Source organism: Pan paniscus, chromosome 1 (genome assembly GCF_029289425.2).
Source record: "Pan paniscus chromosome 1, NHGRI_mPanPan1-v2.0_pri, whole genome shotgun sequence".
Classification (NCBI taxonomy): domain Eukaryota; kingdom Metazoa; phylum Chordata; class Mammalia; order Primates; family Hominidae; genus Pan; species Pan paniscus.
In genome coordinates, this window is record NC_073249.2 from 15,210,553 (window position 1) to 15,225,288 (window position 14,736).

Sequence of the window (14,736 nt, forward strand, 5' to 3'; positions counted from 1 at the left end):
TCTCCACCACCATGATCTGCTGCCTCTCAATCAACTCTATTGCACTGCTTTGACAATCAAATGGGCAGGAGTAGGGTTGGAATCTTCTTTTGAAACTTAAGGAGAAACATCTGGTAAGGCTTGGCAGAAGTTTTACAATTCTCTGGAAATCTCACTTAAATGATAGTAAAGGATAACGAGGACAAAACTGCACAAGAACAGAGAAAACGGGAGAAAAAGTTATAAGAGACAGAGAAGTCAATATAATTTTAGAAGTAAGCAACAGATGGACAAATGGCAGCTTACTTAGGACATCCAAAGGAAGCTGAAAGTGTGCCTGTGTGGAGGATGGAAAGAGCATGTGGAGGGTGGGAATTAAGACAGAAAGCAAGCATGTTTGAGCCACAGGACCCTCAAAGAGCTCAGACACAAATAGCACCAGGCACTTCTGAAGGCAAAGGCACAGGTGGGGTTGACAATAGGGGAACCGATAGCAAGTCTGTATCAGAAGCAGTTAGATTCTGAAACTGTGTAGACAAGCAAGAGCTCTGGGATATCCATATACAATTGGCTCAACTGAAAGTAGGGAATTAAGTTCAAGTTTACATATCCGGTGGTGAGCCTCTGTCCCCATTCATTTCCCTAAAAAGTAGCAACCAGCTTCATACCTTTTAAGCAAGAGCCTGGATGATTGCTTTCTGGAGAAACACAAGAGAAAAGATTTCCAGTTACTAATATTTTGGAGTCTTTTAATGAAACCATCTGATCCCTAGACCATGACCCTGAAATGAAGCTCACCGCTTGATAAATACCACTCGTGTTCTCAGAGCTCCCACACAGACCTTGTGTATTTCTGGCTTAAAAATGAATGAACAGTAAAAATCACAGACATGAGAGGAAATATTCTAGCATATAAAACTGAGACAAAAGCAAACAGAAACAAAATCAATGAAGAAGGCAGAAGACCACTTAAAATCTATTGCTATAATTATTAACCTTCAAGACTTTGAGGAGTGAGAAGAAACTGAAATAACAATATAAAAGAACTCATTAAAATTAAAATATGGTATCAGGAGGGAAGAAATAAATAGAAGGGTTGAAACATAAATTTGGAGAAATCTCTGTAAAAGGTAGACATTTGGAAAATATGAGATCAAATATAAGAAGATTAAAAGATTAGTCTAGGAAGTCCAACATCTGAGTAACAGGTGGTCCAGAGAGAGAGAAGAGGGAAAATGGGAGGGAATGAATGAGCAAATCAATATTATTCCCAAATCTGAGAAAACGTGAACTTTTGGACTGAGAGATTCCACCAGATAGCCAGCAAAAATCATTTTAAAAGTCACAAGGTCAAGTCATATTATTGTAAGACGTCAAAATACCAGATGCAAAATCAATATACTAAAAGCTTCCAAAGAGAAAAGATAGATCAAAATAAAAAGATGGGGAATCAAAAAAGCTTCAGACTTCTCCTTAGCAACACTGCAATATACCTAGAATAGAATGGAGAAGTACATTCAAAGTCCAGAAAGGAAATAAATTGATACTTAGAATTCCATACTCAGTAAATCTCAATCAAGAAAAGGGCAGTAGACAGGCATTTTCAAACATACAAGGTCACAAATTTGTGCCAATCTTGCATCATTTCTTTTTCTTTCTTTTTGAGATGGAGTCTCACTCTGTCTCCCAGGCTGGAGTGCAGTGGTGCGATCTTGGCTCATTGCAACCTCTGTCTCCCAGCTCAAGTGATTCTTGTGCCTCAGCCTCTGGAGTAGCTGAGATTACAGGCATGTGCCACCATGCCTGGCTATTTTTTTTTGTATTTTTGGTAGAGATGGGGTTTTATCATGTTGGCCAGGCTGGTCTCAAACTCCTGACCTCAGGTGATCCGCCTGCCTCAGCCTCTCAAAGTGCTGGGATTACAAGCATGAGTGCTCCCAGCCTCTTGCATCATTTCTTAAGCTGCTAATGAAGGTTTTGGCTCAATAAAATCAGAAAGAACACACATACAAAAAGAAAAAATGAGGTGAGGAAACAGAGGATCCAATACAGAAAAGAACTGAAGGAAATTTCCAGGAGAATGATGAAGGAAGATCCCAGAAAGCCTGGGACGTAATCAATCCATGTTGCAGCAGAACAGAAGACTCCAAAAGGAATGTCTGCAAAGAAATAAAAAAGTGAAAGAAATAGATGATCTAGATGGTTGAACCCATCAAGGGGAGATTTTCATCTGTTTAAGGGTATGGGCTAAGTTAGGAAGATACAAATACAAAAATAAGCAAATGTTAAAATCATTCAATTAAGAACTGCAAGGGAAAAAGTTAAAGAGAAGAAATATACTCACAGTATACAAAATGCCTCAAACAGATACACATAAACATATGTATATTTTATTAGCTTGGCTATAATAGTATATAATATATAACAACATATAATACATACATATACATATATGCTATAGCCAAGCTCATAAACTGTCTAGATGTTGATGCACAAATCATGAGAGATAAATCTTTATTTTCTACATTTGGAAACTAAACCGCCATGTTAAAAATTGGAAGAATATTCAGAACAAACATTTATGAAAGCAGAAAAAAGAAGAAGAGAGTTGAATGTGGCAGCCTCACATAAGTGGGAACTTGGGGTGGAGAGAAGTTGGGTAAAACCTAAAATCCTCAAAGAATTATTTGAAAATTTTAAAAGAAAGATACATGTATTATTTTATAAAAATAAAAATTAAAAGAAATGCAAAAACAGACGAATAAGGGCAGAATGTAAGAGTAATAGCTAACATTACTGCATATATATTGTGTTTGAAGCACTCTGCATGATTTAACTCATTTTCTCTTCCCAGCAATTGTATGAGCTAAGTGCTATTGTTATAATACACATTTTTAAGACCAGGGTACTAAGGTCCAGAGACCTTAAGTAAGTTTCTCAAGGGTGCACAGCTAGGAAGCAGTAAAAGCAGAATTTTAACCCACACAGCCTGGGCCCAGAGCCTTCAATCTTCAACTCTCTGTTATACTACAAAGGAAGACACTTAAAAGCTACAACAAGAACGTTTGTTTGATTAAAAGTTCATCAACCTCTGCAGGAAGTTTCTCCAGGCAGGACCAGGAACTTTCCCAAAGTCTGCACCCACATAAAGATTGGTGGACAGCTATGGTTCCAGTATTCTCTGTCTTATACTTTTATGGATGATTTTAGCTTAGAGAATTATCCAACATGGTCATTTAAAACGTTCCAATAAAGCACCCCCAGAATGTCTAAAGAAAGGCAGATTGCTGAAAGGCTGTGCTGAAAATGTACTCTCACTAACTTACATCATGTACCAATGATTGTAATTAGAATTAGATGGAGAAAGAACTGTGCGGGTCTCAAGCGGCTCCAAGAATCAAAGTGGAATTTTTTTCTTAATGGTCACAAGACTACTGCACACTTACATGACATGTTAAGAAATTAAAGATTTAAATCAGTCTTCCATATCTCTAAATTTGGAAACAGTTGATAGATTCTTCAACTATAGATTCAATAAAAATAAGATCAGATAAAAGCAGAAATGACTGCACAATTTATGCAATATTTAATCCACCCTACAAAAAGACTCTGCATGGAGCACAAATAGAAGCTCCATGAAAAGTTTTGCTCTGTTCAATTTTTCTCTTTAAACTCTACTGTGTGCTGTTTGGTAAATGTTATTATTTCAGAAGGGAGAATCTCATCTGGAATCAGAAGATATGACGACATATGCCACTGAGGGGTCTCACTGATTTTCTAGGAAAGAAACTTTGATGAATTCACAGTGAATTCTTTCTGTCCTTTAAGGGCCGTTGAGCAGACCTCACCACCAGAACATCAGCATCATTAACAGCCTTTTATATGACATTTTACACCTCGGAGATGGAGCAGGGACCCCTCTTAGGGGCCTCCCCCCCCCACCCCTGCATGAAAATAAAGGAAAATCTTGATTTCCTTTAAAGGAAATTTCAGGCACCTAGCTAGTCCTGAGAAATAAATAAGCAACTTGATAAACAAGAAGATAACAGTAGCTTAAAACAATAACCAAGGAAGCTAGAATCATGGGATGTTTGGTTTTCTTATAGAAATTAAAGATAACATCTTAACATATGTCCCTGGGTTGCTTTTCAGAATCCTAGCCCCTCACCAGAGACATCCACTGGCCTGTAGACCTCAGCTAAGGGGAAACTGAGGACGCAACTCTGACTGCCATTCTTTGTTCTAAATTTCTTCCTGAGGGTCCTGGAGGGACTCACACTCACGAGCCAGAGATAACATTCTTTTCTACTGACCCCAAATTTGTAAACAAAGCTTCTCTTCCTTAAGCGATTGCAAATCAGAAAATCTTTGAGTCTACCTCTGACCTGTAAGCCCTCACTTCAAGTCATTCCGCTCTTTTAGGCCAAAGCCAATGTGTAACCTCCACGTATTGATTTGCAATTTTGCCCGTGGCTTCTGCTTTCCTAAAACTTACCCATCCCGTTAAAAACTCTTACTTGCAAGCCATCAGGGAGGTCAGGATCGAGCATTAGCTGCCTGGTCCTCCTTGCTTGGCGCTTTGCAAAGAAACACCTTCCTTTCTACTGCTGCAAACCTCGGTGTGCATATCTGGTCCTACTCCGTGGAGTAAGTGGACCCCAGTTCAGTTCTATAACACTTTCAAAATACTTGTTGCTTTTCTTGGGTTTTAGCCCAAATCTTACAGAGGCAGCAGTGCAGGAATATTCATATTGTGGTGAGCTTAGGTGAACAAAAGAGAAGAGCTGAGTAGCTTTTTGAATCCCAACATTAGGGAAGAAAATACCTTCCTGGGACCAAGCACCTATGCGCTTCATCTTGATCTAATTTCTCCTGATGACAGCATAGAGGAGAAACATATCCTGAACAAGGCCAGAGAGGAGGGAAAACGCAGGATGTGGTTGGGGCAACAGTGACTAGCAAATCAAATGCGTTGGGTATGATAATCCTAGTTCCTGAGCTTTCCGGCATAGTCTTGATTAGAACATTGTATCTTGGTGTCAGACCATGTGGTCTTAGTTCAGTTCAGGAAGCACTGATTCCAAATCCAAAGGAAACTCACAAATGCTCAGATATGCCGCCTCATGGGGCTCTTTTGCTTCTAAAATTTTGATTGAGAGAAATGGGCCCTATTTATGGCTTTTACAGTGAGAACACCAGTGGGAGATTTCACTTTAATTTGAAGTTATGTATATTGGACACTGATCATCTTAAATTCTGTTGATGAAGTGGTTTCCAAAGGAGCTAGCTGGTAATGATGGCTAGCAAGGGAAGAAGGAAGTCTGCAACCTTAAACTTCATATGCAAATTAAGAAACTGATAATAGAGGAAACACTTGGAGTAATTCTATCTGTAAAAGATAGGATAAAAGTTAAACAGAAATCATCAAAGATATTTTTCACGTTTTATACTCTTGCCTTTTGCTATGCTTCTGTGGAGGTACTGCACAAATAGAAATCGATTGTAGATGTTTTATGAAATTACTCAATTTTTCAAAATTAAATTTGTATGGAGGATATTATTTATGAATCCAATTCTGTTGTAAATGAAGTTACCACCTTCCTCCTATAATAAGGTACTTGTTCCCGAGCTCGATGAAGGATTGTGTAATAAAGGAAACAAATAGTCCTTCTTTTGGCTTAATTAACTTTTTTTTAATCTTAATGTAACAAGTTTCATGATGGCAAAAAATTTGAAATGTATTTTCTGATTGTTGAGAGATAGAGAGGGAGGGCGGCAGGGGGAGCACTTGATCTCAAAGATGAATACAAAGTTCCGTGGTTTCTTTATTGTTCTTGGTGCACTTTCTTATCAGGGATGAAAAATGAGCTTCTAGTAAGAGCAGGGGGATGACGTGCAGCCACGTGGAGAGCTACAGGAACTGCGCTCCGACCTGCCCCTGGCACACACCTGGCACGCGCCTGCTCCTGGTCATATCCTGCTCTTTCAGATCTTGGTTCAGCTCCAGGGTTCCCAACTCCCCTGGTTAGGCAAGGTCCCTCTTGCCATCATCTGTTCTCATAGCACCCACAGTTCTCCCTCAGAATCCTTTATGACCACAGCTAAAAATTTCTAACAGGGTAGTTGTTAACGTCTCCCTCCCGATCAGAGAATAAACTTTGTGTAGGCAGGGACAATGATGTTTGTTCATTGCCAAATCCTCAGGTGCTGTGTCGGTGCCTTGCATATAGTCAGTAAACAAACAAACAAACAAAAGATGTGGGTATCTGACAAAAGAATCATATCTAAAATATATAAAGAACTCTCCCCAGCACTTTGGGAGGCCAAGGTGGGCGGATCACCTGAGGTCAGGAGTTCGAGACCAGGCTGACCAACATGGAGAAACCCCATCTCCACTAAAAATACAAAATTAGCCGAGCATGGTGGCGCATGCCTGTAAACCCAGCTACCCAGGAGGCTGAGGCAGGAGAATCGCTTGAACCCGGGAGGCAGAGGTTGCACTGAGCCAAGGTCATGCCATTGCACTCCAGCCTGGGCAACAAGAGCAAAACTATGTCAAAAAATAAAATAAAATAAAAATAAATTTAAAAAACCTCTCAAACTGGACAGTTAAAAAAATCTAAAAATCAATTTAAAAATGGACAAAAGACGTGGACTGATAGTACAGTTCACCAAAGAGGGTATTTAAATGGCAAATGGGCACACAGAAGTATGTTCAACATCACAGCTGGGCGTCATGGCTCATGCCGGTAATCCCACTGGAAGGCCGAGGCGGGCAGATTGCTTGAGGCCAGGAGTTTGAGACCAGCCTGGCCAACATGGCAAAACCCCATCTCTACTAAAAATTTAAAAAAATTAGTTGGGCGTGGTGGCACAAGCCTGTGGTCCCAACCACTCAGGCAGCTGAGGCACGAGAATCACTTGAACCTGGAAGGTGGAGGTTGCAGTGAGGTTGCACCACTGCACTGCAGCCTGGGCGACAGAGGGAGACTCTGTCTCAACAACAACAAAAAAACATTCAACATCATTAGCTATTAGGAAAATGCAAATTAAAAACATGGTGAGATATTATTACGTACCTACTAGAACATTAAAATAAACAATAGCAATGACATCAAACGCTGTCAAGGATGCAGAGAAATGAGATCATTCACACACTGCTATTTGGAATGTAAAATAGTACCACCACTTTGAAAAACACTTTGGCAGTTTCTTAAAAAATTAAACATACACTTACTATGCAACCCAAAAACAGCATTCCTGAGCTTTTTTTTTTTTTCCAGAGAAAAGTGGAATTCTGTCCACACAAAGACCTGTACATGAATGTTCATGGCAACTTTATTCATACCAGCCAAACACTTAAGACAACATGGATGTTCTTCAATGCGTAGACAGTAAAACAAATTGTGACACATCCACACTGTCGAATCCCGCTCAGCAAGAAAAAGCAAGGATCCTGCACCACGTGACTTGGATGAATCTCCAGGACCTTCTGCTGAGAGAAAGAAGCCAGTCTCAGAAGATGAGATTATACAGTATGATTCCATGTGTATAGCATTCTTGAAATAACAGAAGTATAGAGATGAGGAAGAGATTAGTGATTGCGTAGGGTTAGAGGCGGCAGAAAAAGGAGTGAGCGTGACTGTGAAGGGGCAGCATGAGGTAGATCTTTGTGGTGAAGGATCCGTTCTGTGTCTTGATTATGCAATGCATAAAGTACACACACACACACGTACACATAAAACTGATGAAATCTTAATAAAGTCTGTGGATTGTACCCAAGTCAATTTCCTGGTTGTGATATTGTACTATAGTTATGTAAAATGCTACCAGCGGGGAAAACTGAATGAGGCATACACAGTATCTTTTTCTGTTCTTTCTGTATCTTTCCATCCATCTTTAATTACTTCAAAATTAAAAGATAAAAACTCAGACACTTCCCATGTGTGTGAGTTAGGAGGACAAAAATGAACTAATCTATGCTTTAGTTTCTTCACTTTCAAAATGAGGGAAATAATATTACCTAGTAGATTTGTCATGAGGATTAGATTTGTTAATGCATTAAACATGCTAAGACAATGCTTGTCACCAAATGCCCAATGAATGTTGCCTATTATTATTTGATAATAGTAATGATTACTATCAATTATCACAGTTGACAGTACGATGTGAAGGGAGATCAAATTTCTCACTTGTTTCAGTGTATTAACAAAATCATCATCATTCTTTTAAAAATTCAGTTTCACATAGGTACAAAGATGAAAATATAACATCATTCCGTTTGGAAATTCTCAGCTTATTTCAAGCTGAGAATCCACTAAAGACCGAGATGTGCCCTCAGTCTTTAGTCACGCACCTTGCCTTCTCCCACGAGGGCCAGAAGAAGAGCCAATTCTGGCAGTTTAGGCTTCTAGAAAGCAATAACCCTCAGCATGCTCAACACGGGGGAGTCAGAAAGTCCCTGCAAGGGATGTGGGCTGGGGAGACACAGGCCTTGCAGTGGGAGTAGCATGATGCGGAGAAGAGACCAAGGCCAAGTCCCAGGTGGGCACTAATTCATTCTGCCTTTTAAGTCCTGGGCTTTTTATGGGCCATCATTGTCGTTGGCATCATCATCATCAACACTGTATTGTGAGGCTTTTGAGAGCCAGGCTGCTTGCTCTTGAATCTCTAGGACCTAACACAGGGTCTGGTATATAGTAGATGCAAAATAAGTATCTGCTGAATTGAGGATCTGTAATTTCTTCTCATTCTTCCCAACACCAAAGTCCTCCTCATCCTTCAAGGGCATATTCTATGTTCTTCACAAGGCTGTGTGTGTGGTAAAGATTAAATGAAATGGTTGCAAAGGCAGAGCTGGCACACAACACGCATAGTGGGAACTCAAACATACCAGTCCTCTCCACCTCCTGCCAGGAAGCCTGGCTATATCTTAGAGGGGCACAACTGGTGGAGATCAGGTGCAGGGGTGACAGCCCTGTCTGCTTTCAGGTTGCTCAAACCCACCTCAGCCTCACCAGGTCACCTGAAGTTGATGGTGACAAGACTGATGCCATCACGACCACGGGCTCCCTCACCTATCAAACGACGGAACCAGATGGAGTTCCCATGGAGTTTCTTTAATTTTCATATGCCTGTGGCTACATATCACCCTTCTGCATCAGACTGGTGCAGCCTGTTCAGAACCCATAACCACTCACCTACAGAAGCAGGTGGCCCCAGTGCATTAACCCCAGAAGCAAGAAGTGAAAGTCTGAATGAAGAGCAGCTATCCGTTGCTGAAAGTTTTTTTTAAAACAGTGCATGGAGCCTAAGCAGCTCCCACCTATTTTATTGCTTTGACCTAACCTATCCAATGACGAGGCAATATATCTATCCGCAGAGCACATACTATTTAACATCTGTCCACCTGGGTAAGGTCTCTGCAAGATGAATGAGCCTACTGCTGTCATTCGTAGAAGCGAGCGAACAAAGTTAGGCTGCCAAATATAAGGACAAAATGTCCTTTCTCTTCATATCATGCTGTCTGAAAGGCTTGGGTACTGTGCGGCCCGAATAATTCACCATACGCCTGCTTTTATTATTCCTGTGGGCCTTAAACTCAAATTGCTTTTCTAATCATTTTGGCAGAGTTAAAAATCCCCTAACGTGAAGAGAGACTTGAATGTCCAGATGGAATCAGCTCTCCCATTTTACAGATGAGAAAACCGGTGCTGAGAGGCCAGGTACCTTCCTGAAGCACAGAAAGGAGCAGTGTAAGTAAGAATTGAAATTCAAGTCTTCTTAGACCACGTTCTGTGGACCTGGCCTGGCCCTGAATCACACTGTTCATTTCATTTAATTCTTTTTCTTTTTCTTTTTTGTTTTTTTTTGTTTTGTTTTTTTTTTAATTGGAAACGGAGTTTCGCTCTGTCGCCCAGGCTGGAGTGCAATGGCTGAATCTCGGCTCACTGCAACCTCTGCCTCCCAGGCTCAAGCGATTCTCCTGCCTCAGCCTCCCGAGTAGCTGGGATTACAGGCATCCACCACCAGGTCTAAAAATACTAATTTTTGTATTTTTAGTAGAGATGGGGGTTTAACTATGTTGGCCAGGCTGGTCTTGAACTCCTGACCTCAGGTGATCCGCCCACCTCGGCCTCCCAAAATGCTGGGATTACAGGCGTGAGCCACCGCACCTGACTTCATTTAATCCTTAACAACTATTTTCCCTTACTTTCTGGATGAGATCAGAGGTGACATCCTATAAACACCATGAATGACGCAGTGGCAAGACATCAGGAGCAGAGCTCTCTGGTAGAAAATTATTCATAAATCCACACAAGGGTACACTTTCTTCCCCACAGGGATCCTGGATTGCAGCCGCAGTCCCAGCATCAGGTTTTGTCTAGGAAGACTTCAGCTGTTTATTGTCATTATAGTCATCATCTGTTTTAGTGCCTTGTAATATGGGGTGGCTTTAGGTAACAACCAGGTTCTTTGGAAAACAAATGTATTCTACACACAAGTCTGTGCAGAAGAGAACCAATAAAACCCTCGTCATTACATACGCCTTTAAGAAGGCTTCTTTGTAAAATAAGAAATCAATGCAATTGAATCACGTTCATGCAATCAGGCAGTGGTTCCACATACAACCTCAGTGTGGCATGAACAATGTAGATTGATAGTGGCCAAAAACAGCGCGGTGTGCTGGATACCTTCAACAAGCCACTGCCAACCCAGTTTCTCTGCTCTGTCCTGTCTCCCTTTACTACCTTTTTTTTTCCTTCCTCAGAGCCTTGCCTCCTCCAGTGGCAAACACCTGCTAGCCTCCAGCAACCTCAATCAACTTCCCCAGAGTCAAGCACGTGGGACATCCCAGCAAGCTGCAGAAATACTTTACTGGATGCAGGGATAGCTTCCAGACACCTGATGGTATGGCCTAGAAGGAAACCTATGAGTTGCTATCCCTTGTCGTCTCTGAACCTGCATAAAGCAGAGGTACAGCTCCTTCCCACTTTCTGTTTGAGGTCATCAGGGTTCTCCTAATTTTCCATGTCAAACAAAAAGCATCCACTCACCGAGTCCAAACGCCCTTGCCTGACAATTGCTTACTTTGCTGGAAGTCCTGCTTGGTAGACTTATAAGACTTGTATCTGCATCTTGAGTGCAGAGCAGCACCTGCAATACTATGGGCAACTTAATAAGCAAATATCTGAACTGCTGTTGAGGGCTTCAGTCCCAAGACAGACTTGATGCCATAATTTATGCAAGCAAGTGGCCAAAATGTTTCATGGATGATGAGGATATTAGTACAATTTATCAGCACATAGCAACAATACTTAAAATATATAGCATAGAGTAGCCCTCAGGAAATACTATGAAGTAGATACTTCATGATTGCAATCCTGAAAAAGAGAATCCAACAGCAAGGCCACTGTTGTACGTGCAGCTCCCTGTCCCCTAACTCTATCAGATGATACCAGAACCAGGTACTCTGGCACATTGGGAGGTGAGAGAGCTGAACTCTGAGCCCTTGCTTCTTTAATATGAGAGCTGTGACTACAAAGGCCTGCCTTCTCTGTGAATTTTCTCTTCTAAAAGACAAAGCTGCAATTTTGCAATCCCATAAGCATATGGAGGTGGATGACTTGTTCAACTCTGTAATAAAATTACTTGCAAGAAACAGCTATCGCAGGAAGAGAAAAGAATATTTGCAACGACTTAAGGGAAGCACCAGGCTCCAAAACACAAGCCCAGAAAGAAGCAGGTGCAGGGCTGCAATATGGAAGCCTGACTCTCAGACCCACGGGGAGGTGGGTGGATGGGACACTGCTGGCTGAGCTAACCTGAAGGGCATGCGCAGAGCCCCTTTCACCAGGTGACATTTGAAAGTCCTACTCTTTAACTTTAACAAGGATGCTCTGAGAAAGGTCTCCCAGAACTGGCTTCTGTATTTGCTGTAAACCCACAGTGAGAGCAATTGTCAAAAGGCTACCAGTATCACATTTGGATGATAACTTCTCTTTAAAATTGAGTACCAGCCGGGCATGGTGGCTCACGCCTGTAATTCCAACACGTGGGGAGGCCGAGGTGGGTGGATTACCTGAGGTCAGGAGTTTGAGACCAGCCTTACGAACATGGTGAAACCCTGTCTCTACTAAAAACACAAAAATTAGCTGGGCGTGGTGGCAGACACCTGTAATCCCAGCTCCTTGGGAGGCTGAGGCAGGAGAATTGCTTGAACCCAGGAGTCGGAGGTTGCAGTGAGCTGAGATGGTGCCACTGCACTCCAGCCTGGGTGACAGAGTGAAACTCCATCTCAAGAAAAAAAAAAAATTGAGTACCAACCATACTATGAAATTATGCACAACATTACAGATTTTGTTTACAGATACTTTTAAATGACATAGCAATAAAAGTAAACTCAAAATAGGACACACACTGAGAAAACAACAGGTACATCTTCATGTATAGTTTGAAGCTGAGAAGCTAGTAAAATACAGCAGAACTCTGACTATTGCTGAAGTTGTGCTGGATATATGGGAGATCTCTACTCTGCTCCCTACTTTTGCGTAAGCCTGCAATTTACCATAGTAAGAAGGATAAAAAAAGAAAAATGAAAGGAGTTGTTAAAAATAGAATAAAATGTGAACTGTGTTTAATATTGTGTAGTAGGATCAGTGACAATTTCTGCTTTTTCTTGTTTATCTTTTCACGCCATCTTAAAATTTTCTACAAGGAGACTATAGTATCTTTATGATAAAGAGCCAGGCTACTTAAAAAACATTGTGCCATAAAAATGTAGATTTTCTTAAAAATGTGTCTCCTCCTCCTCTGCCTTTCTCCCTCCCTCCTCCTCCTTCGCCTTCTTCATAACAAAAATTATATAACTCAGCATATTTTCTTTTTTGCACTGGTTCACTAAGGGTAATGATCTTACGTTTCAGGATTATCTTATTTCTTCCTCTTTCTCATGGCCCTGATATGCCATCTCTAACTCACGCACATATAAAACACACACCATATGTGTGTACACCTCTGGGTCATTTATTGAAGCACATCTTCAAGTCCTTTCTGGAAACAGAGGGGCAGAAAGCCAGTACAGGCAGGTCTAAGGGCTGTCCAGTTCCACCCCTGCACTGGTAACCTGCACCTCCAAGCTGCACATGTGCTCCGGGTACTGAGAACTTCCTGAGCCTCCCGTGGCCACTCTGGGTGCTGGCTGACGCATGTCGCCCTGGGCAGCAGCTCCCAGCCACTTCCTCACTGGATGGCCTGTTGCTCCCCGTTCAACCACGCTCCTGCCCACAGCAGCGCCCCTCTCCCACCACAAAGTGCCCTTGGAGTCCCATCATGGATATCATGTCTATCACTAACAGTCGGCAAGGACGGCCCCTCTGGTGCTGCCATTATTTCCTCATTTGTCAAATGGGGAAAGAGCAACTTGTCTTCATTCTCTCCCCAAACACAATCTGCCAGACTCACGGGGCTGTGATTGACACAGGTTATTTCAGCTTCTTGGAGAAAGGTATTCTGCAGTTATGGCATACTAAAATTGGTTTTCCAAGGTCCCCTAAGGGCTCTGGCTCAGTAACATGGAGGGTTCCATCAGTGAGCACTTTCTGCCATTAGCAACTACCAGGGGTCTATGACTTTCCAGCTGGGTGCTGGTTTTTAACATCAAAATGCTGCCCCTTATTTTATCTACAGAAACCCTTTAACTACCTTGTAAGGTTGTATTTATCAAAAATATGGTCTATGGACCACCTACATAAGAAGGGCACAGAGCAGTTGTTAAAATGCAGGTTCGTAGGCCGCAGGCCTGACTTCCTGACTCTGACTCTCTGGGAATGGGGCCTGGAAATCTTCATTCTGGCTTCTCTGTAGATGATGGTCTTCACTTGTTCAGAGCCTCTGCTTTGCAGCCTGGCTCACCTTCCATGGCCGGCGGGGGGTCCCTGAACTACATAGCTTATCTTGATGTCTTCTCTCTAAGCCTTTCTGAGCTTTGCACCTTGTTATGCACAGGTTAGAATCTGATTCCATTTACTTCTCCAACATTACATTATGTGGTACGTTTCCCTCCAACATTATGATCTCAGAATAATCAAGGTCTACATCTCTTGTGCATAGTAAATGTCCAAATCCCTCTTTTCAGTTTCTCTGGGACAAAAAATGAACAAAACTCTGACTTCTGAGAAAACTCAAATGTCTTTGCTGCACGTTTAATACATTCATGTCACTGACATGTTTGTGGAGAGCATGGAGCCACTGCTTCAAAACTATGAAAATCAATCCCAAGAGTTGATGAGAACAAAGACATAAGAAACAGCAAATGGGTAGAAAGTAGATTAAAATGAAAGGAAGTGCTAACTGGGCCACTATGAGAAAACTTGACTTTGCTCAAGGAGGAAGAACACAATTTGGTTTCCAGTATAATCACTCAAATTAGTTTTATTAGAGAACAAATAGAGGCCGGGCACGGTGGCTCACACCTGTAATCCCAGCACTTTGGGAGGCTGAAGCAGGCAGATCACCTGAGGTCAGGAGTTTGAGACCAGCCTGGCCAACATGGAGAAACTACGTCTCTACTAAAAATACAAAATCTGCCGAGGGTGGTGGTGGGCACCTGTAATCCCAGCTACTGAGGAGGCGGAGGAAGGAGAATTGCTTGAACCCAGGAGGCGGAGGTTGCAGTGAGCCGAGATTGTGCCATTGCACTTCAGCCTGGGCAACAAGAGTGAAACTCCATCTCAAAAAAAAAAAAAAAAAAAAAAG

At 41.8% G+C, this 14,736-nt stretch overlaps 1 protein-coding gene across 1 annotated transcript in view; it reads right to left on the reverse strand.

Annotated features, from left to right (window-relative positions):
* Positions 1 to 14,736, reverse strand: part of SLC35F3 (solute carrier family 35 member F3) — a 424,209-nt gene that overhangs the window by 335,252 nt on the left and 74,221 nt on the right. The gene's annotated exons all lie outside the window — the stretch shown is intronic.